At 42.3% G+C, this 18955-nt stretch overlaps 22 non-coding genes across 22 annotated transcripts; all 22 read left to right on the top strand.

Annotated features, from left to right (window-relative positions):
• Positions 1-1187: 1187 nt before the first annotated feature.
• Positions 1188-1260, top strand: trnar-ucg (transfer RNA arginine (anticodon UCG)). Its single transcript has one exon. It is a non-coding gene; the product is annotated as a tRNA-Arg (tRNA).
• A 571-nt stretch (positions 1261-1831) lies between these two features.
• Positions 1832-1905, top strand: trnar-ucg (transfer RNA arginine (anticodon UCG)). Its single transcript has one exon. It is a non-coding gene; the product is annotated as a tRNA-Arg (tRNA).
• A 1129-nt stretch (positions 1906-3034) lies between these two features.
• On the top strand, positions 3035-3107 carry trnar-ucg (transfer RNA arginine (anticodon UCG)). The gene has a single exon. It is a non-coding gene; the product is annotated as a tRNA-Arg (tRNA).
• Positions 3108-4238: 1131 nt separating this feature from the next.
• On the top strand, positions 4239-4311 carry trnar-ucg (transfer RNA arginine (anticodon UCG)). The gene has a single exon. It is a non-coding gene; the product is annotated as a tRNA-Arg (tRNA).
• Positions 4312-4881: 570 nt separating this feature from the next.
• trnar-ucg (transfer RNA arginine (anticodon UCG)) lies at positions 4882-4954 on the top strand. The gene has a single exon. It is a non-coding gene; the product is annotated as a tRNA-Arg (tRNA).
• A 1129-nt stretch (positions 4955-6083) lies between these two features.
• Positions 6084-6156, top strand: trnar-ucg (transfer RNA arginine (anticodon UCG)). The gene has a single exon. It is a non-coding gene; the product is annotated as a tRNA-Arg (tRNA).
• A 570-nt stretch (positions 6157-6726) lies between these two features.
• On the top strand, positions 6727-6799 carry trnar-ucg (transfer RNA arginine (anticodon UCG)). The gene has a single exon. It is a non-coding gene; the product is annotated as a tRNA-Arg (tRNA).
• Positions 6800-7928: 1129 nt separating this feature from the next.
• trnar-ucg (transfer RNA arginine (anticodon UCG)) lies at positions 7929-8001 on the top strand. Its single transcript has one exon. It is a non-coding gene; the product is annotated as a tRNA-Arg (tRNA).
• A 403-nt stretch (positions 8002-8404) lies between these two features.
• Positions 8405-8477, top strand: trnar-ucg (transfer RNA arginine (anticodon UCG)). The gene has a single exon. It is a non-coding gene; the product is annotated as a tRNA-Arg (tRNA).
• Positions 8478-9606: 1129 nt separating this feature from the next.
• Positions 9607-9679, top strand: trnar-ucg (transfer RNA arginine (anticodon UCG)). The gene has a single exon. It is a non-coding gene; the product is annotated as a tRNA-Arg (tRNA).
• A 570-nt stretch (positions 9680-10249) lies between these two features.
• On the top strand, positions 10250-10322 carry trnar-ucg (transfer RNA arginine (anticodon UCG)). The gene has a single exon. It is a non-coding gene; the product is annotated as a tRNA-Arg (tRNA).
• Positions 10323-11450: 1128 nt separating this feature from the next.
• On the top strand, positions 11451-11523 carry trnar-ucg (transfer RNA arginine (anticodon UCG)). Its single transcript has one exon. It is a non-coding gene; the product is annotated as a tRNA-Arg (tRNA).
• A 161-nt stretch (positions 11524-11684) lies between these two features.
• On the top strand, positions 11685-11757 carry trnar-ccg (transfer RNA arginine (anticodon CCG)). The gene has a single exon. It is a non-coding gene; the product is annotated as a tRNA-Arg (tRNA).
• A 336-nt stretch (positions 11758-12093) lies between these two features.
• Positions 12094-12166, top strand: trnar-ucg (transfer RNA arginine (anticodon UCG)). The gene has a single exon. It is a non-coding gene; the product is annotated as a tRNA-Arg (tRNA).
• Positions 12167-13295: 1129 nt separating this feature from the next.
• trnar-ucg (transfer RNA arginine (anticodon UCG)) lies at positions 13296-13368 on the top strand. Its single transcript has one exon. It is a non-coding gene; the product is annotated as a tRNA-Arg (tRNA).
• Positions 13369-14980: 1612 nt separating this feature from the next.
• Positions 14981-15053, top strand: trnar-ucg (transfer RNA arginine (anticodon UCG)). Its single transcript has one exon. It is a non-coding gene; the product is annotated as a tRNA-Arg (tRNA).
• A 161-nt stretch (positions 15054-15214) lies between these two features.
• On the top strand, positions 15215-15287 carry trnar-ccg (transfer RNA arginine (anticodon CCG)). Its single transcript has one exon. It is a non-coding gene; the product is annotated as a tRNA-Arg (tRNA).
• A 335-nt stretch (positions 15288-15622) lies between these two features.
• Positions 15623-15695, top strand: trnar-ucg (transfer RNA arginine (anticodon UCG)). Its single transcript has one exon. It is a non-coding gene; the product is annotated as a tRNA-Arg (tRNA).
• Positions 15696-16836: 1141 nt separating this feature from the next.
• On the top strand, positions 16837-16909 carry trnar-ucg (transfer RNA arginine (anticodon UCG)). The gene has a single exon. It is a non-coding gene; the product is annotated as a tRNA-Arg (tRNA).
• Positions 16910-17070: 161 nt separating this feature from the next.
• Positions 17071-17143, top strand: trnar-ccg (transfer RNA arginine (anticodon CCG)). Its single transcript has one exon. It is a non-coding gene; the product is annotated as a tRNA-Arg (tRNA).
• Positions 17144-17479: 336 nt separating this feature from the next.
• Positions 17480-17552, top strand: trnar-ucg (transfer RNA arginine (anticodon UCG)). Its single transcript has one exon. It is a non-coding gene; the product is annotated as a tRNA-Arg (tRNA).
• Positions 17553-18679: 1127 nt separating this feature from the next.
• On the top strand, positions 18680-18752 carry trnar-ucg (transfer RNA arginine (anticodon UCG)). The gene has a single exon. It is a non-coding gene; the product is annotated as a tRNA-Arg (tRNA).
• The last annotated feature ends 203 nt before the right edge of the window (positions 18753-18955 follow it).

The following is an 18955-nucleotide window of genomic DNA, read 5'->3' on the forward strand; positions in this document are numbered from 1 at the left end:
CTAATGGATAAGGCATCAGCCTTCGGAGCTGAGGATTGTGGTTCGAGTCCCACTTGGGTCATCTTTCAAGCATTGCATTTAAGCTGGCAGTGCAAGAAAGAAATTCAATGGTGTACTTTTACTATAGACACAAGAATTAGCATAGAACTGGCATTTTTTTGAATAACTTTCAATTTAGCTTGCATCAGAATGTTAATGAATACCTCAGGCTTAATCAGAGAAAGGTCCAGTTGTCTAATAAATAAGGCATCAACCTTCGGAGCTGGGGGTTGTGAATTAAATTACCACCTGAGTCGTCAATGAGAGGTTAGATTTAAGTTGGCTGCGCAACAGGTACCAGGATGATAAATGCAAGGAGACACAATAGCTGTGACAAAGGAACATGAGAGTTAGCATAGAACTGCCAACGGAACATGAGAACTAGCAATTTCATGAAAACTCTTTCAGTTTAGTTTGTTTCTGACTGTCTGTCAATGCCTCTGGGTTCACCAGTGAACAAGGCCCAGTGGCCTAATGCATCGGTCTTCAGAGCTGAGGATTGTGGGTTCATCTTTCAAGGTTGGTGTTTATGTTGGCAGTGCAAGGAAGAAATTCTAGGACGATAACGTCAATATGACACTATAGCCACAATATTAATCATAAAATTGGCAATTTCTGAAAACTCACTCAGTTCAGCTTGGATAAGACGGTCTGTAAATGCCTCTGTGTGGGCTTGTTGGAAAATACCCAGTGGCCAAACGGATAAAGCATCAACCTTCAGAGCTGAAGATTGTGGGTTCAAGTCATGAGAATTATCATAGAACAGGCAATTTTCTGAAATCTCACTCAGATCAGCTTCGGATAAGACTTTCTGTAATGCCTCTGGGTTCACTAACAGATGTGGCCCATTGGCCTAATGGATAAGGCATCAGCCTCAGGAGCTGTGAATTGTGGGTTCAAGTCCCACCTGGTCGTCTTTCAGGGCTTTCATTAAGTGGGCTATGCAAGAAATTTCAGGATGATAACTTCAATATGACACTATAGCCCCAAGAATTAGCATAGAACTGGCAATTTCATGATATTGCTTTCAGTTTAGTTTGTTTTCTGACTGTCTGTCAATGACTCTGGGTTCGAATCCCAATGTCATGATATCGCTTTTAGTTTGATTATGACTGTGTGTCAATGCCTCTGGGTTCACCGGTGAACAGGGCCCAGTGGCCTAATGGATAAGGCATCAGCCTTCGGAGCTGAGTATTGTGGGTTCGAGTCCCACCTGGGTCATCTTTCAAGCGTTGCATTTAAGCTGGCAGTGCAAGAAAGAAATGCAAGGACGATATCTTCAGTGTAGACACAAGAATTAGAATAGAACTGGCAATTTAATGTTATTGCTTTTAGTTTGTTTATGACTGTGTGTCAATGCCTCTTGATTCAACAGTGAACGAGGCCCAGTGGACTAATGGATAAGGCATCAGCCTCCGGAGCTGGGAATTATGGGTTCAAGTCCCACCTGGGTCATCTTTGAGGGCTTTTCATTTAAGTGGGCTATGCAAGAAATTTCAGGATGATAACTTCAATATGACACTATAGCCCCAAGAATTAGCATAGAACTGGAAATTTTATGATATTGCTTTCAGTTTAGTTTGTTTCTGACTGTCTGTCAATGACTCTGGGTTCGAATCCCACCTGGGTCATCTTTCAAGAGTTGCATTTAAGCTGGCAGTGCAAGACAGAAATTCAAGGACGATATCTTCATTGTAGACATAAGAATTAGCATAGAACTGGCAATGTCATGATATCGCTTTTAGTTTGTTTATGACTGTGTGTCAATGCCTCTGGGTTCACCAGTGAACGAGGCCCAGTAGCCCTAATGGATAAGGCATCAGCCTTCGGAGCTGAGGATTGTGGGTTCGAGTCCCACTTGGGTCATCTTTCAAGCATTGCATTTAAGCTGGCAGTGCAAGAAAGAAATTCAATGGTGTACTTTTACTATAGACACAAGAATTAGCATAGAACTGGCATTTTTTTGAATAACTTTCAATTTAGCTTGCATCAGAATGTTAATGAATACCTCAGGCTTAATCAGAGAAAAGGTCCAGTTGTCTAATAAATAAGGCATCAACCTTCGGAGCTGGGGGTTGTGAATTAAATTACCACCTGAGTCGTCAATGAGAGGTTAGATTTAAGTTGGCTGCGCAACAGGTACCAGGATGATAAGTGCAAGGAGACACAATAGCTGTGACAAAGGAACATGAGAGTTAGCATAGAACTGCCAACGGAACATGAGAACTAGCAATTTCATGAAAACTCTTTCAGTTTAGTTTGTTTCTGACTGTCTGTCAATGCCTCTGGGTTCACCAGTGAACAAGGCCCAGTGGCCTAATGCATCGGTCTTCAGAGCTGAGGATTGTGGGTTCATCTTTCAAGGTTGGTGTTTATGTTGGCAGTGCAAGGAAGAAATTCTAGGACGATAACGTCAATATGACACTATAGCCACAATATTAATCATAAATTGGCAAATTTCTGAAAACTCACTCAGTTCAGCTTGGATAAGACGGTCTGTAAATGCCTCTGTGTGGGCTTGTTGGAAAATACCCAGTGGCCAAACGGATAAAGCATCAACCTTCAGAGCTGAAGATTGTGGGTTCAAGTCATGAGAATTATCATAGAACAGGCAATTTTTCTGAAATCTCACTCAGATCAGCTTCGGATAAGACTTTCTGTAATGCCTCTGGGTTCATTAACAGATGTGGCCCATTGGCCTAATGGATAAGGCATCAGCCTCAGGAGCTGTGAATTGTGGGTTCAAGTCCCACCTGGGTCGTCTTTCAGGGCTTTAATTTAAGTGGGCTATGCAAGAAATTTCAGGATGATAACTTCAATATGACACTATAGCCCCAAGAATTAGCATAGAACTGGCAATTTCATGATATTGCTTTCAGTTTAGTTTGTTTCTGACTGTCTGTCAATGACTCTGGGTTCGAATCCCAATGTCATGATATCGCTTTTAGTTTGTTTATGACTGTGTGTCAATGCCTCTGGGTTCACCAGTGAACGAGGCCCAGTGGCCTAATGGATAAGGCATCAGCCTTCGGAGCTGAGGATTGTGGGTTCGAGTCCCACTTGGGTCATCTTTCAAGCATTGCATTTAAGCTGGCAGTGCAAGAAAGAAATTCAATGGTGTACTTTTTACTATAGACACAAGAATTAGCATAGAACTGGCATTTTTTTGAATAACTTTCAATTTAGCTTGCATCAGAATGTTAATGAATACCTCAGGCTTAATCAGAGAAAAGGTCCAGTTGTCTAATAAATAAGGCATCAACCTTCGGAGCTGGGGGTTGTGAATTAAATTACCACCTGAGTCGTCAATGAGAGGTTAGATTTAAGTTGGCTGCGCAACAGGTACCAGGATGATAAATGCAAGGAGACACAATAGCTGTGACAAAGGAACATGAGAGTTAGCATAGAAACTGCCAACGGAAACATGAGAACTAGCAATTTCATGAAAACTCTTTCAGTTTAGTTTGTTTCTGACTGTCTGTCAATGCCTCTGGGTTCACCAGTGAACAAGGCCCAGTGGCCTAATGCATCGGTCTTCAGAGCTGAGTATTGTGGGTTCATCTTTCAAGGTTGGTGTTTATGTTGGCAGTGCAAGGAAGAAATCTAGGACGATAACGTCAATATGACACTATAGCCACAATATTAATCATAAAATTGGCAAATTTCTGAAAACTCACTCAGTTCAGCTTGGATAAGACGGTCTGTAAATGCCTCTGTGTGGGCTTGTTGGAAAATACCCAGTGGCCAAACGGATAAAGCATCAACCTTCAGAGCTGAAGATTGTGGGTTCAAGTCATGAGAATTATCATAGAACAGGCAATTTTCTGAAATCTCACTCAGATCAGCTTCGGATAAGACTTTCTGTAATGCCTCTGGGTTCACTAACAGATGTGGCCCATTGGCCTAATGGATAAGGCATCAGCCTCAGGAGCTGTGAATTGTGGGTTCAAGTCCCACCTGGGTCGTCTTTCAGGGCTTTCATTTAAGTGGGCTATGCAAGAAATTTCAGGATGATAACTTCAATATGACACTATAGCCCAAAGAATTAGCATAGAACTGGCAATTTCATGATATTGCTTTCAGTTTAGTTTGTTTCTGACTGTCTGTCAATGACTCTGGGTTCGAATCCCAATGTCATGATATCGCTTTTAGTTTGATTATGACTGTGTGTCAATGCCTCTGGGTTCACCGGTGAACAGGGCCCAGTGGCCTAATGGATAAGGCATCAGCCTTCGGAGCTGAGGATTGTGGGTTCGAGTCCCACCTGGGTCATCTTTCAAGCGTTGCATTTAAGCTGGCAGTGCAAGAAAGAAATGCAAGGACGATATCTTCAGTGTAGACACAAGAATTAGAATAGAACTGGCAATTTAATGATATTGCTTTTAGTTTGTTTATGACTGTGTGTCAATGCCTCTTGATTCAACAGTGAACGAGGCCCAGTGGACTAATGGATAAGGCATCAGCCTCCGGAGCTGGGAATTATGGGTTCAAGTCCCACCTGGGTCATCTTTGAGGGCTTTCATTTAAGTGGGCTATGCAAGAAATTTCAGGATGATAACTTCAATATGACACTATAGCCCCAAGAATTAGCATAGAACTGGAAATTTTATGATATTGCTTTCAGTTTAGTTTGTTTCTGACTGTCTGTCAATGACTCTGGGTTCGAATCCCACCTGGGTCATCTTTCAAGAGTTGCATTTAAGCTGGCAGTGCAAGACAGAAATTCAAGGACGATATCTTCATTGTAGACATAAGAATTAGCATAGAACTGGCAATGTCATGATATCGCTTTTAGTTTGTTTATGACTGTGTGTCAATGCCTCTGGGTTCACCAGTGAACGAGGCCCAGTAGCCTAATGGATAAGGCATCAGCCTTCGGAGCTGAGGATTGTGGGTTCGAGTCCCACTTGGGTCATCTTTCAAGCATTGCATTTAAGCTGGCAGTGCAAGAAAGAAATTCAATGGTGTACTTTTACTATAGACACAAGAATTAGCATAGAACTGGCATTTTTTTGAATAACTTTCAATTTAGCTTGCATCAGAATGTTAATGAATACCTCAGGCTTAATCAGAGAAAAGGTCCAGTTGTCTAATAAATAAGGCATCAACCTTCGGAGCTGGGGGTTGTGAATTAAATTACCACCTGAGTCGTCAATGAGAGGTTAGATTTAAGTTGGCTGCGCAACAGGTACCAGGATGATAAGTGCAAGGAGACACAATAGCTGTGACAAAGGAACATGAGAGTTAGCATAGAACTGCCAACGGAACATGAGAACTAGCAATTTCATGAAAACTCTTTCAGTTTAGTTTGTTTCTGACTGTCTGTCAATGCCTCTGGGTTCACCAGTGAACAAGGCCCAGTGGCCTAATGCATCGGTCTTCAGAGCTGAGGATTGTGGGTTCATCTTTCAAGGTTGGTGTTTATGTTGGCAGTGCAAGGAAGAAATTCTAGGACGATAACGTCAATATGACACTATAGCCACAATATTAATCATAAAATTGGCAAATTTCTGAAAACTCACTCAGTTCAGCTTGGATAAGACGGTCTGTAAATGCCTCTGTGTGGGCTTGTTGGAAAATACCCAGTGGCCAAACGGATAAAGCATCAACCTTCAGAGCTGAAGATTGTGGGTTCAAGTCATGAGAATTATCATAGAACAGGCAATTTTCTGAAATCTCACTCAGATCAGCTTCGGATAAGACTTTCTGTAATGCCTCTGGGTTCACTAACAGATGTGGCCCATTGGCCTAATGGATAAGGCATCAGCCTCAGGAGCTGTGAATTGTGGGTTCAAGTCCCACCTGGGTCGTCTTTCAGGGCTTTCATTTAAGTGGGCTATGCAAGAAATTTCAGGATGATAACTTCAATATGACACTATAGCCCCAAGAATTAGCATAGAACTGGCAATTTCATGATATTGCTTTCAGTTTAGTTTGTTTCTGACTGTCTGTCAATGACTCTGGGTTCGAATCCCAATGTCATGATATCGCTTTTAGTTTGATTATGACTGTGTGTCAATGCCTCTGGGTTCACCGGTGAACAGGGCCCAGTGGCCTAATGGATAAGGCATCAGCCTTCGGAGCTGAGGATTGTGGGTTCGAGTCCCACCTGGGTCATCTTTCAAGCGTTGCATTTAAGCTGGCAGTGCAAGAAAGAAATGCAAGGACGATATCTTCAGTGTAGACACAAGAATTAGAATAGAACTGGCAATTTAATGATATTGCTTTTAGTTTGTTTATGACTGTGTGTCAATGCCTCTTGATTCAACAGTGAACGAGGCCCAGTGGACTAATGGATAAGGCATCAGCCTCCGGAGCTGGGAATTATGGGTTCAAGTCCCACCTGGGTCATCTTTGAGGGCTTTCATTTAAGTGGGCTATGCAAGAAATTTCAGGATGATAACTTCAATATGACACTATAGCCCCAAGAATTAGCATAGAACTGGAAATTTTATGATATTGCTTTCAGTTTAGTTTGTTTCTGACTGTCTGTCAATGACTCTGGGTTCGAATCCCACCTGGGTCATCTTTCAAGAGTTGCATTTAAGCTGGCAGTGCAAGACAGAAATTCAAGGACGATATCTTCATTGTAGACATAAGAATTAGCATAGAACTGGCAATGTCATGATATCGCTTTTAGTTTGTTTATGACTGTGTGTCAATGCCTCTGGGTTCACCAGTGAACGAGGCCCAGTAGCCTAATGGATAAGGCATCAGCCTTCGGAGCTGAGGATTGTGGGTTCGAGTCCCACTTGGGTCATCTTTCAAGCATTGCATTTAAGCTGGCAGTGCAAGAAAGAAATTCAATGGTGTACTTTTACTATAGACACAAGAATTAGCATAGAACTGGCATTTTTTTGAATAACTTTCAATTTAGCTTGCATCAGAATGTTAATGAATACCTCAGGCTTAATCAGAGAAAAGGTCCAGTTGTCTAATAAATAAGGCATCAACCTTCGGAGCTGGGGGTTGTGAATTAAATTACCACCTGAGTCGTCAATGAGAGGTTAGATTTAAGTTGGCTGCGCAACAGGTACCAGGATGATAAGTGCAAGGAGACACAATAGCTGTGACAAAGGAACATGAGAGTTAGCATAGAACTGCCAACGGAACATGAGAACTAGCAATTTCATGAAAACTCTTTCAGTTTAGTTTGTTTCTGACTGTCTGTCAATGCCTCTGGGTTCACCAGTGAACAAGGCCCAGTGGCCTAATGCATCGGTCTTCAGAGCTGAGGATTGTGGGTTCATCTTTCAAGGTTGGTGTTTATGTTGGCAGTGCAAGGAAGAAATTCTAGGACGATAACGTCAATATGACACTATAGCCACAATATTAATCATAAAATTGGCAAATTTCTGAAAACTCACTCAGTTCAGCTTGGATAAGACGGTCTGTAAATGCCTCTGTGTGGGCTTGTTGGAAAATACCCAGTGGCCAAACGGATAAAGCATCAACCTTCAGAGCTGAAGATTGTGGGTTCAAGTCATGAGAATTATCATAGAACAGGCAATTTTCTGAAATCTCACTCAGATCAGCTTCGGATAAGACTTTCTGTAATGCCTCTGGGTTCATTAACAGATGTGGCCCATTGGCCTAATGGATAAGGCATCAGCCTCAGGAGCTGTGAATTGTGGGTTCAAGTCCCACCTGGGTCGTCTTTCAGGGCTTTCATTCAAGTGGGCTATGCAAGAAATTTCAGGATGATAACTTCAATATGACACTATAGCCCCAAGAATTAGCATAGAACTGGCAATTTCATGATATTGCTTTCAGTTTAGTTTGTTTCTGACTGTCTGTCAATGACTCTGGGTTCGAATCCCAATGTCATGATATCGCTTTTAGTTTGTTTATGACTGTGTGTCAATGCCTCTGGGTTCACCGGTGAACAAGGCCCAGTGGCCTAATGGATAAGGCATCAGCCTTCGGAGCTGAGGATTGTGGGTTCGAGTCCCACCTGGGTCATCTTTCAAGCGTTGCATTTAAGCTGCCAGTGCAAGAAAGAAATTCAAGGACGATAACTTCAGTGTAGACACAAGAATTAGAATAGAACTGGCAATTTCATGATATTGCTTTTAGTTTGTTTATGACTGTGTGTCAATGCCTCTTGATTCATCAGTGAACGAGGCCCAGTGGCCTAAGCCACTGAGGCATCAGCCTCCGGAGCTGGGAATTGTGGGTTCAAGTCCCACCTGGGTCATCTTTGAGGGCTTTCATTTAAGTGGGCTATGCAAGAAATTTCAGGATGATAACTTCAATATGACACTATAGCCCCAAGAATTAGCATAGAACTGGAAATTTATGATATTGCTTTCAGTTTAGTTTGTTCATGACTGTGTGTCAATGCCTCTGGGTTCACCAGTGAACGAGCCCAGTGGCCTAATGGATAAGGCATCAGCCTTCGGAGCTGAGGATTGTGGGTTCGAGTCCCACTTGGGTCATCTTTCAAGCATTGCATTTAAGCTGGCAGTGCAAGAAAGAAATTCAATGGTGTACTTTTACTATAGACACAAGAATTAGCATAGAACTGGCATTTTTTTGAATAACTTTCAATTTAGCTTGCATCAGAATGTTAATGAATACCTCAGGCTTAATCAGAGAAAAGGTCCAGTTGTCTAATAAATAAGGCATCAACCTTCGGAGCTGGGGGTTGTGAATTAAATTACCACCTGAGTCGTCAATGAGAGGTTAGATTTAAGTTGGCTGCGCAACAGGTACCAGGATGATAAATGCAAGGAGACACAATAGCTGTGACAAAGGAACATGAGAGTTAGCATAGAACTGCCAACGGAACATGAGAACTAGCAATTTCATGAAAACTCTTTCAGTTTAGTTTGTTTCTGACTGTCTGTCAATGCCTCTGGGTTCACCAGTGAACAAGGCCCAGTGGCCTAATGCATCGGTCTTCAGAGCTGAGTATTGTGGGTTCATCTTTCAAGGTTGGTGTTTATGTTGGCAGTGCAAGGAAGAAATTCTAGGACGATAACGTCAATATGACACTATAGCCACAATATTAATCATAAAATTGGCAAATTTCTGAAAACTCACTCAGTTCAGCTTGGATAAGACGGTCTGTAAATGCCTCTGTGTGGGCTTGTTGGAAAATACCCAGTGGCCAAACGGATAAAGCATCAACCTTCAGAGCTGAAGATTGTGGGTTCAAGTCATGAGAATTATCATAGAACAGGCAATTTTCTGAAATCTCACTCAGATCAGCTTCGGATAAGACTTTCTGTAATGCCTCTGGGTTCACTAACAGATGTGGCCCATTGGCCTAATGGATAAGGCATCAGCCTCAGGAGCTGTGAATTGTGGGTTCAAGTCCCACCTGGGTCGTCTTTCAGGGCTTTCATTTAAGTGGGCTATGCAAGAAATTTCAGGATGATAACTTCAATATGACACTATAGCCCAAAGAATTAGCATAGAACTGGCAATTTCATGATATTGCTTTCAGTTTAGTTTGTTTCTGACTGTCTGTCAATGACTCTGGGTTCGAATCCCAATGTCATGATATCGCTTTTAGTTTGATTATGACTGTGTGTCAATGCCTCTGGGTTCACCGGTGAACAGGGCCCAGTGGCCTAATGGATAAGGCATCAGCCTTCGGAGCTGAGGATTGTGGGTTCGAGTCCCACCTGGGTCATCTTTCAAGCGTTGCATTTAAGCTGGCAGTGCAAGAAAGAAATGCAAGGACGATATCTTCAGTGTAGACACAAGAATTAGAATAGAACTGGCAATTTAATGATATTGCTTTTAGTTTGTTTATGACTGTGTGTCAATGCCTCTTGATTCAACAGTGAACGAGGCCCAGTGGACTAATGGATAAGGCATCAGCCTCCGGAGCTGGGAATTATGGGTTCAAGTCCCACCTGGGTCATCTTTGAGGGCTTTCATTTAAGTGGGCTATGCAAGAAATTTCAGGATGATAACTTCAATATGACACTATAGCCCCAAGAATTAGCATAGAACTGGAAATTTTATGATATTGCTTTCAGTTTAGTTTGTTTCTGACTGTCTGTCAATGACTCTGGGTTCGAATCCCACCTGGGTCATCTTTCAAGAGTTGCATTTAAGCTGGCAGTGCAAGACAGAAATTCAAGGACGATATCTTCATTGTAGACATAAGAATTAGCATAGAACTGGCAATGTCATGATATCGCTTTTAGTTTGTTTATGACTGTGTGTCAATGCCTCTGGGTTCACCAGTGAACGAGGCCCAGTAGCCTAATGGATAAGGCATCAGCCTTCGGAGCTGAGGATTGTGGGTTCGAGTCCCACTTGGGTCATCTTTCAAGCATTGCATTTAAGCTGGCAGTGCAAGAAAGAAATTCAATGGTGTACTTTTACTATAGACACAAGAATTAGCATAGAACTGGCATTTTTTGAATAACTTTCAATTTAGCTTGCATCAGAATGTTAATGAATACCTCAGGCTTAATCAGAGAAAAGGTCCAGTTGTCTAATAAATAAGGCATCAACCTTCGGAGCTGGGGGTTGTGAATTAAATTACCACCTGAGTCGTCAATGAGAGGTTAGATTTAAGTTGGCTGCGCAACAGGTACCAGGATGATAAGTGCAAGGAGACACAATAGCTGTGACAAAGGAACATGAGAGTTAGCATAGAACTGCCAACGGAACATGAGAACTAGCAATTTCATGAAAACTCTTTCAGTTTAGTTTGTTTCTGACTGTCTGTCAATGCCTCTGGGTTCACCAGTGAACAAGGCCCAGTGGCCTAATGCATCGGTCTTCAGAGCTGAGGATTGTGGGTTCATCTTTCAAGGTTGGTGTTTATGTTGGCAGTGCAAGGAAGAAATTCTAGGACGATAACGTCAATATGACACTATAGCCACAATATTAATCATAAAATTGGCAAATTTCTGAAAACTCACTCAGTTCAGCTTGGATAAGACGGTCTGTAAATGCCTCTGTGTGGGCTTGTTGGAAAATACCCAGTGGCCAAACGGATAAAGCATCAACCTTCAGAGCTGAAGATTGTGGGTTCAAGTCATGAGAATTATCATAGAACAGGCAATTTTCTGAAATCTCACTCAGATCAGCTTCGGATAAGACTTTCTGTAATGCCTCTGGGTTCACTAACAGATGTGGCCCATTGGCCTAATGGATAAGGCATCAGCCTCAGGAGCTGTGAATTGTGGGTTCAAGTCCCACCTGGGTCGTCTTTCAGGGCTTTCATTTAAGTGGGCTATGCAAGAAATTTCAGGATGATAACTTCAATATGACACTATAGCCCCAAGAATTAGCATAGAACTGGCAATTTCATGATATTGCTTTCAGTTTAGTTTGTTTCTGACTGTCTGTCAATGACTCTGGGTTCGAATCCCAATGTCATGATATCGCTTTTAGTTTGATTATGACTGTGTGTCAATGCCTCTGGGTTCACCGGTGAACAGGGCCCAGTGGCCTAATGGATAAGGCATCAGCCTTCGGAGCTGAGGATTGTGGGTTCGAGTCCCACCTGGGTCATCTTTCAAGCGTTGCATTTAAGCTGGCAGTGCAAGAAAGAAATGCAAGGACGATATCTTCAGTGTAGACACAAGAATTAGAATAGAACTGGCAATTTAATGATATTGCTTTTAGTTTGTTTATGACTGTGTGTCAATGCCTCTTGATTCAACAGTGAACGAGGCCCAGTGGACTAATGGATAAGGCATCAGCCTCCGGAGCTGGGAATTGTGGGTTCAAGTCCCACCTGGGTCATCTTTGAGGGCTTTCATTTAAGTGGGCTATGCAAGAAATTTCAGGATGATAACTTCAATATGACACTATAGCCCCAAGAATTAGCATAGAACTGGAAATTTTATGATATTGCTTTCAGTTTAGTTTGTTTCTGACTGTCTGTCAATGACTCTGGGTTCGAATCCCACCTGGGTCATCTTTCAAGAGTTGCATTTAAGCTGGCAGTGCAAGACAGAAATTCAAGGACGATATCTTCATTGTAGACATAAGAATTAGCATAGAACTGGCAATGTCATGATATCGCTTTTAGTTTGTTTATGACTGTGTGTCAATGCCTCTGGGTTCACCAGTGAACGAGGCCCAGTAGCCTAATGGATAAGGCATCAGCCTTCGGAGCTGAGGATTGTGGGTTCGAGTCCCACTTGGGTCATCTTTCAAGCATTGCATTTAAGCTGGCAGTGCAAGAAAGAAATTCAATGGTGTACTTTTACTATAGACACAAGAATTAGCATAGAACTGGCATTTTTTTGAATAACTTTCAATTTAGCTTGCATCAGAATGTTAATGAATACCTCAGGCTTAATCAGAGAAAAGGTCCAGTTGTCTAATAAATAAGGCATCAACCTTCGGAGCTGGGGGTTGTGAATTAAATTACCACCTGAGTCGTCAATGAGAGGTTAGATTTAAGTTGGCTGCGCAACAGGTACCAGGATGATAAGTGCAAGGAGACACAATAGCTGTGACAAAGGAACATGAGAGTTAGCATAGAACTGCCAACGGAACATGAGAACTAGCAATTTCATGAAAACTCTTTCAGTTTAGTTTGTTTCTGACTGTCTGTCAATGCCTCTGGGTTCACCAGTGAACAAGGCCCAGTGGCCTAATGCATCGGTCTCAGAGCTGAGGATTGTGGGTTCATCTTTCAAGGTTGGTGTTTATGTTGGCAGTGCAAGGAAGAAATTCTAGGACGATAACGTCAATATGACACTATAGCCACAATATTAATCATAAAATTGGCAAATTTCTGAAAACTCACTCAGTTCAGCTTGGATAAGACGGTCTGTAAATGCCTCTGTGTGGGCTTGTTGGAAAATACCCAGTGGCCAAACGGATAAAGCATCAACCTTCAGAGCTGAAGATTGTGGGTTCAAGTCATGAGAATTATCATAGAACAGGCAATTTTCTGAAATCTCACTCAGATCAGCTTCGGATAAGACTTTCTGTAATGCCTCTGGGTTCATTAACAGATGTGGCCCATTGGCCTAATGGATAAGGCATCAGCCTCAGGAGCTGTGAATTGTGGGTTCAAGTCCCACCTGGGTCGTCTTTCAGGGCTTTCATTCAAGTGGGCTATGCAAGAAATTTCAGGATGATAACTTCAATATGACACTATAGCCCCAAGAATTAGCATAGAACTGGCAATTTCATGATATTGCTTTCAGTTTAGTTTGTTTCTGACTGTCTGTCAATGACTCTGGGTTCGAATCCCAATGTCATGATATCGCTTTTAGTTTGTTTATGACTGTGTGTCAATGCCTCTGGGTTCACCGGTGAACAAGGGCCCAGTGGCCTAATGGATAAGGCATCAGCCTTCGGAGCTGAGGATTGTGGGTTCGAGTCCCACCTGGGTCATCTTTCAAGCGTTGCATTTAAGCTGCCAGTGCAAGAAAGAAATTCAAGGACGATAACTTCAGTGTAGACACAAGAATTAGAATAGAACTGGCAATTTCATGATATTGCTTTTAGTTTGTTATGACTGTGTGTCAATGCCTCTTGATTCAATCAGTGAACGAGGCCCAGTGGCCTAAGCCACTGAGGCATCAGCCTCCGGAGCTGGGAATTGTGGGTTCAAGTCCCACCTGGCGTCATCTTTTGAGGGCTTCATTTAAGTGGGGCTATGCAAGAAATTTCAGGATGATACTTCAATATGACACTATAGCCCCCAAGAAATTAGCATAGAACTGGAAATTTTATGATATTGCTTTCAGTTTAGTTTGTTCATGACTGTTGTGTCAATGCCTCTGGGTTTCACCAGTGAACGAGCCCAGTGCCTAATGGATAAGCATCAGCCTTCGGAGCTGAGGATTGTTGGGGTTTGAGTCCCACTTGGGTCATCTTTCAAGCATTGCATTTAAGCTGGCAGTGCAAGAAAGAAATTCAATGGTGTACTTTTACTATAGACACAAGAATTAGCATAGAAACTGGCCAATTTTTTTGAATAACTTTCAATTTAGCTTGCATCAGAATGTTAATGAATACCTCAGCTTAATCAGAGAAAAGGTCCAGTTGTCTAATAATAAGGCATCAACCTTCGGAGCTGGGGGTTGTGAATTAAATTACCACCTGAGTCGTCAATGAGAGGTTAGATTTAAGTTGGCTGCGCAACAGGTACCAGGATGATAAGTGCAAGGAGACACAATAGCTGTGACAAAGGAACATGAGAGTTAGCATAGAACTGCCAACGGAACATGAGAACTAGCAATTTCATGAAAACTCTTTCAGTTTAGTTTGTTTCTGACTGTCTGTCAATGCCTCTGGGTTCACCAGTGAACAAGGCCCAGTGCCTAATGCATCGGGTCTTCAGAGCTGAGGATTGTGGGTTCATCTTTCAAGGTTGGTGTTTATGTTGGCAGTGCAAGGAAGAAATTCTAGGACGATAACGTCAATATGACACTATAGCCACAATATTAATCATAAAATTGGCAAATTTCTGAAAACTCACTCAGTTCAGCTTGGATAAGACGGTCTGTAAATGCCTCTGTGTGGGCTTGTTGGAAAATACCCAGTGGCCAAACGGATAAAGCATCAACCTTCAGAGCTGAAGATTGTGGGTTCAAGTCATGAGAATTATCATAGAACAGGCAATTTTCTGAAATCTCACTCAGATCAGCTTCGGATAAGACTTTCTGTAATGCCTCTGGGTTCACTAACAGATGTGGCCCATTGGCCTAATGGATAAGGCATCAGCCTCAGGAGCTGTGAATTGTGGGTTCAAGTCCCACCTGGGTCGTCTTTCAGGGCTTTCATTTAAGTGGGCTATGCAAGAAATTTCAGGATGATAACTTCAATATGACACTATAGCCCCAAGAATTAGCATAGAACTGGCAATTTCATGAGATTGCTTTCAGTTTAGTTTGTTTCTGACTGTCTGTCAATGACTCTGGGTTCGAATCCCAATGTCATGATATCGCTTTTAGTTTGTTTATGACTGTGTGTCAATGCCTCTGGGTTCACCGGTGAACAGGGCCCAGTGGCCTAATGGATAAGGCATCAGCCTTCGGAGCTGAGGATTGTGGGTTCGAGTCCCACCTGGGTCATCTTTCAAGCGTTGCATTTAAGCTGGCAGTGCAAGAAAGAAATTCAAGGACGATAACTTCAGTGTAGACACAAGAATTAGAATAGAACTGGCAATTTCATGATATTGCTTTTAGTTTGTTTATGACTGTGTGTCAATGCCTCTTGATTCATCAGTGAACGAGGCCCAGTGGCCTAATGGATAAGGCATCAGCCTCCGGAGCTGGGAATTGTGGGTTCAAGTCCCACCTGGGTCATCTTTGAGGGCTTTCATTTAAGTGGGCTATGCAAGAATTTCAGGATGATAACTTCAATATGACACTATAGCCCCAAGAATTAGCATAGAACTGGAAATTTTATGATATTGCTTTCAGTTTAGTTTGTTTCTGACTGTCTGTCAATGACTCTGGGTTCGAATCCCACCTGGGTCATCTTTCAAGAGTTGCATTTAAGCTGGCAGTGCAAGACAGAAATTCAAGGACGATATCTTCATTGTAGACATAAGAATTAGCATAGAACTGGCAATGTCATGATATCGCTTTTAGTTTGTTTATGACTGTATGTCAATGCCTCTGGGTTCACCAGTGAACGAGGCCCAGTGGCCTAATGGATAAGGCATCAGCCTTCGGAGCTGAGGATTGTGGGTTCGAGTCCCACTTGGGTCATCTTTCAAGCATTGCATTTAAGCTGGCAGTGCAAGAAAGAAATTCAATGGTGTACTTTTACTATAGACACAAGAATTAGTATAGAACTGGCATTTTTTTGAATAACTTTCAATTTAGCTTGCATCAGAATGTTAATGAATACCTCAGGCTTAATCAGAGAAAAGGTCCAGTTGTCTAATAAATAAGGCATCAACCTTCGGAGCTGGGGGTTGTGAATTAAATTACCACCTGAGTCGTCAATGAGAGGTTAGATTTAAGTTGGCTGCGCAACAGGTACCAGGATGATAAGTGCAAGGAGACACAATAGCTGTGACAAAGGAACATGAGAGTTAGCATAGAACTGCCAACGGAAAATGAGAACTAGCAATTTCATGAAAACTCTTTCAGTTTAGTTTGTTTCTGACTGTCTGTCAATGCCTCTGGGGTTCACCAGGAACAAGCCCAGTGGCCTAATGCATCGTCTTCAGAGCTGAGGATTGTGGGGTTCATCTTTCAAGGTTGGTGTTTTATGTTGGCCAGTGCAAGGAAGAAATTCTAGGACGATAACGTCAATATGACACTATAGCCACAATATTAATCATAAAATTGGCAAATTTTCTGAAACTCACTCAGTTCAGCTTGGATAAGACGTCTGTAAATGCCTCTGTGTGGGCTTGTTGGAAAATACCAGTGGGCCAAACGGATAAAGCATCAACCTTTCAGAGCTGAAGATTGTGGGTTCAAAGTCATGAGGAATTATTCATAGAACAGGCAATTTTTCTGAAATCTCACTCAGATCAGTCTTCGGATAAGGAACTTTCTTGTAATTGCCTCTGGGTTCACTAAACGAGATGTGGCCCATTGGCCTAATGGATAAGGCATCAGCCTCAGGAGCTGTGAATTGTGGGTTCAAGTCCCACCTGGGTCGTCTTTCAGGGCTTTCATTTAAGTGGGCTATGCAAGAAATTTCAGGATGATAACTTCAATATGACACTATAGCCCCAAGAATTAGCATAGAACTGGCAATTTCATGATATTGCTTTCAGTTTAGTTTGTTTCTGACTGTCTGTCAATGACTCTGGGTTCGAATCCCAATGTCATGATATCGCTTTTAGTTTGTTTATGACTGTGTGTCAATGCCTCTGGGTTCACCGGTGAACAGGGCCCAGTGGCCTAATGGATAAGGCATCAGCCTTCGGAGCTGAGGATTGTGGGTTCGAGTCCCACCTGGGTCATCTTTCAAGCGTTGCATTTAAGCTGGCAGTGCAAGAAAGAAATTCAAGGACGATAACTTCAGTGTAGACACAAGAATTAGAATAGAACTGGCAATTTAATGATATTGCTTTTAGTTTGTTTATGACTGTGTGTCACTGCCTCTTGATTCATCAGTGAACGAGGCCCAGTGGCCTAATGGATAAGGCATCAGCCTCCGGAGCTGGGAATTGTGGGTTCAAGTCCCACCTGGGTCATCTTTGAGGGCTTTCATTTAAGTGGGCTATGCAAGAAATTTCAGGATGATAACTTCAATATGACACTATAGCCCCAAGAATTAGCATAGAACTGGAAATTTTATGATATTGCTTTCAGTTTAGTTTGTTTCTGACTGTCTGTCAATGACTCTGGGTTCGAATCCCACCTGGGTCATCTTTCAAGAGTTGCATTTAAGCTGGCAGTGCAAGACAGAAATTCAAGGACGATATCTTCATTGTAGACATAAGAATTAGCATAGAACTGGCAATGTCATGATATCGCTTTTAGTTTGTTTATGACTGTGTGTCAATGCCTCTGGGTTCACCAGTGAACGAGGCCCAGTGGCCTAATGGATAAGGCATCAGCCTTCGGAGCTGAGGATTGTGGGTTCGAGTCCCACTTGGGTCATCATTCAAGAGTTGCATTTCAGCTGGCATTGCAAGAAAGAAATTCAATGGTGAACTTTTACTATAGACACAAGAATTAGCATAGAACTGGCATTTTTTTGAAATAACTTTCAATTTAGCTTGCATCAGAATGTTAATGAATACCTCAGGCTTAATCAGAGAAAAGGTCCAGTTGTCTAATAAATAAGGCATCAACCTTCGGAGCTGGGGTTGTGAATTAAATTACCACCTGAGTCGTCAATGAGAGGTTAGATTTAAGTTGGCTGCGCAACAGGTACCAGGATGATAAGTGCAAGGAGACACAATAGCTGTGACAAAGGAACATGAGAGTTAGCATAGAACTGCCAACGGAACATGAGAACTAGCAATTTCATGAAAACTCTTTCAGTTTAGTTTGTTTCTGACTGTCTGTCAATGCCTCTGGGTTCACCAGTGAACAAGGCCCAGTGGCCTAATGCATCGGTCTTCAGAGCTGAGGATTGTGGGTTCATCTTTCAAGGTTGGTGTTTATGTTGGCAGTGCAAGGAAGAAATTCTAGGACGATAACGTCAATATGACACTATAGCCACAAGATTAATCATAAAATTGGCAAATTTCTGAAAACTCACTCAGTTCAGCTTGGATAAGACGGTCTGTAAATGCCTCTGTGTGGGCTTGTTGGAAAATACCCAGTGGCCAAACGGATAAAGCATCAACCTTCAGAGCTGAAGATTGTGGGTTCAAGTCATGAGAATTATCATAGAACAGGCAATTTTCTGAAATCTCACTCAGATCAGCTTCGGATAAGACTTTCTGTAATGCCTCTGGGTTCACTAACAGATGTGGCCCATTGGCCTAATGGATAAGGCATCAGCCTCAGGAGCTGTGAATTGTGGGTTCAAGTCCCACCTGGGTCGTCTTTCAGGGCTTTCATTTAAGTGGGCTATGCAAGAAATTTCAGGATGATAACTTCAATATGACACTATAGCCCAAGAATTAGCATAGAACTGGCAATTTCATGATATTGCTTTCAGTTTAGTTTGTTTCTGACTGTCTGTCAATGACTCTGGGTTCGAATCCCAATGTCATGATATCGCTTTTAGTTTGTTTATGACTGTGTGTCAATGCCTCTGGGTTCACCGTGAACAGGGCCCAGTGGCCTAATGGATAAGGCATCAGCCTTCGGAGCTGAGGATTGTGGGTTCGAGTCCCACCTGGGTCATCTTTCAAGCGTTGCATTTAAGCTGGCAGTGCAAGAAAGAAATTCAAGGACGATAACTTCAGTGTAGACACAAGAATTAGAATAGAACTGGCAATTTAATGATATTGCTTTTAGTTTGTTTATGACTGTGTGTCAATGCCTCTTGATTCATCAGTGAACGAGGCCCAGTGGCCTAATGGATAAGGCATCAGCCTCCGGAGCTG

The sequence above is a fragment of the Carassius auratus genome, unplaced genomic scaffold (assembly GCF_003368295.1).
Source record: "Carassius auratus strain Wakin unplaced genomic scaffold, ASM336829v1 scaf_tig00005327, whole genome shotgun sequence".
In the NCBI taxonomy this organism is placed as follows: Eukaryota; Metazoa; Chordata; class Actinopteri; order Cypriniformes; family Cyprinidae; genus Carassius; species Carassius auratus.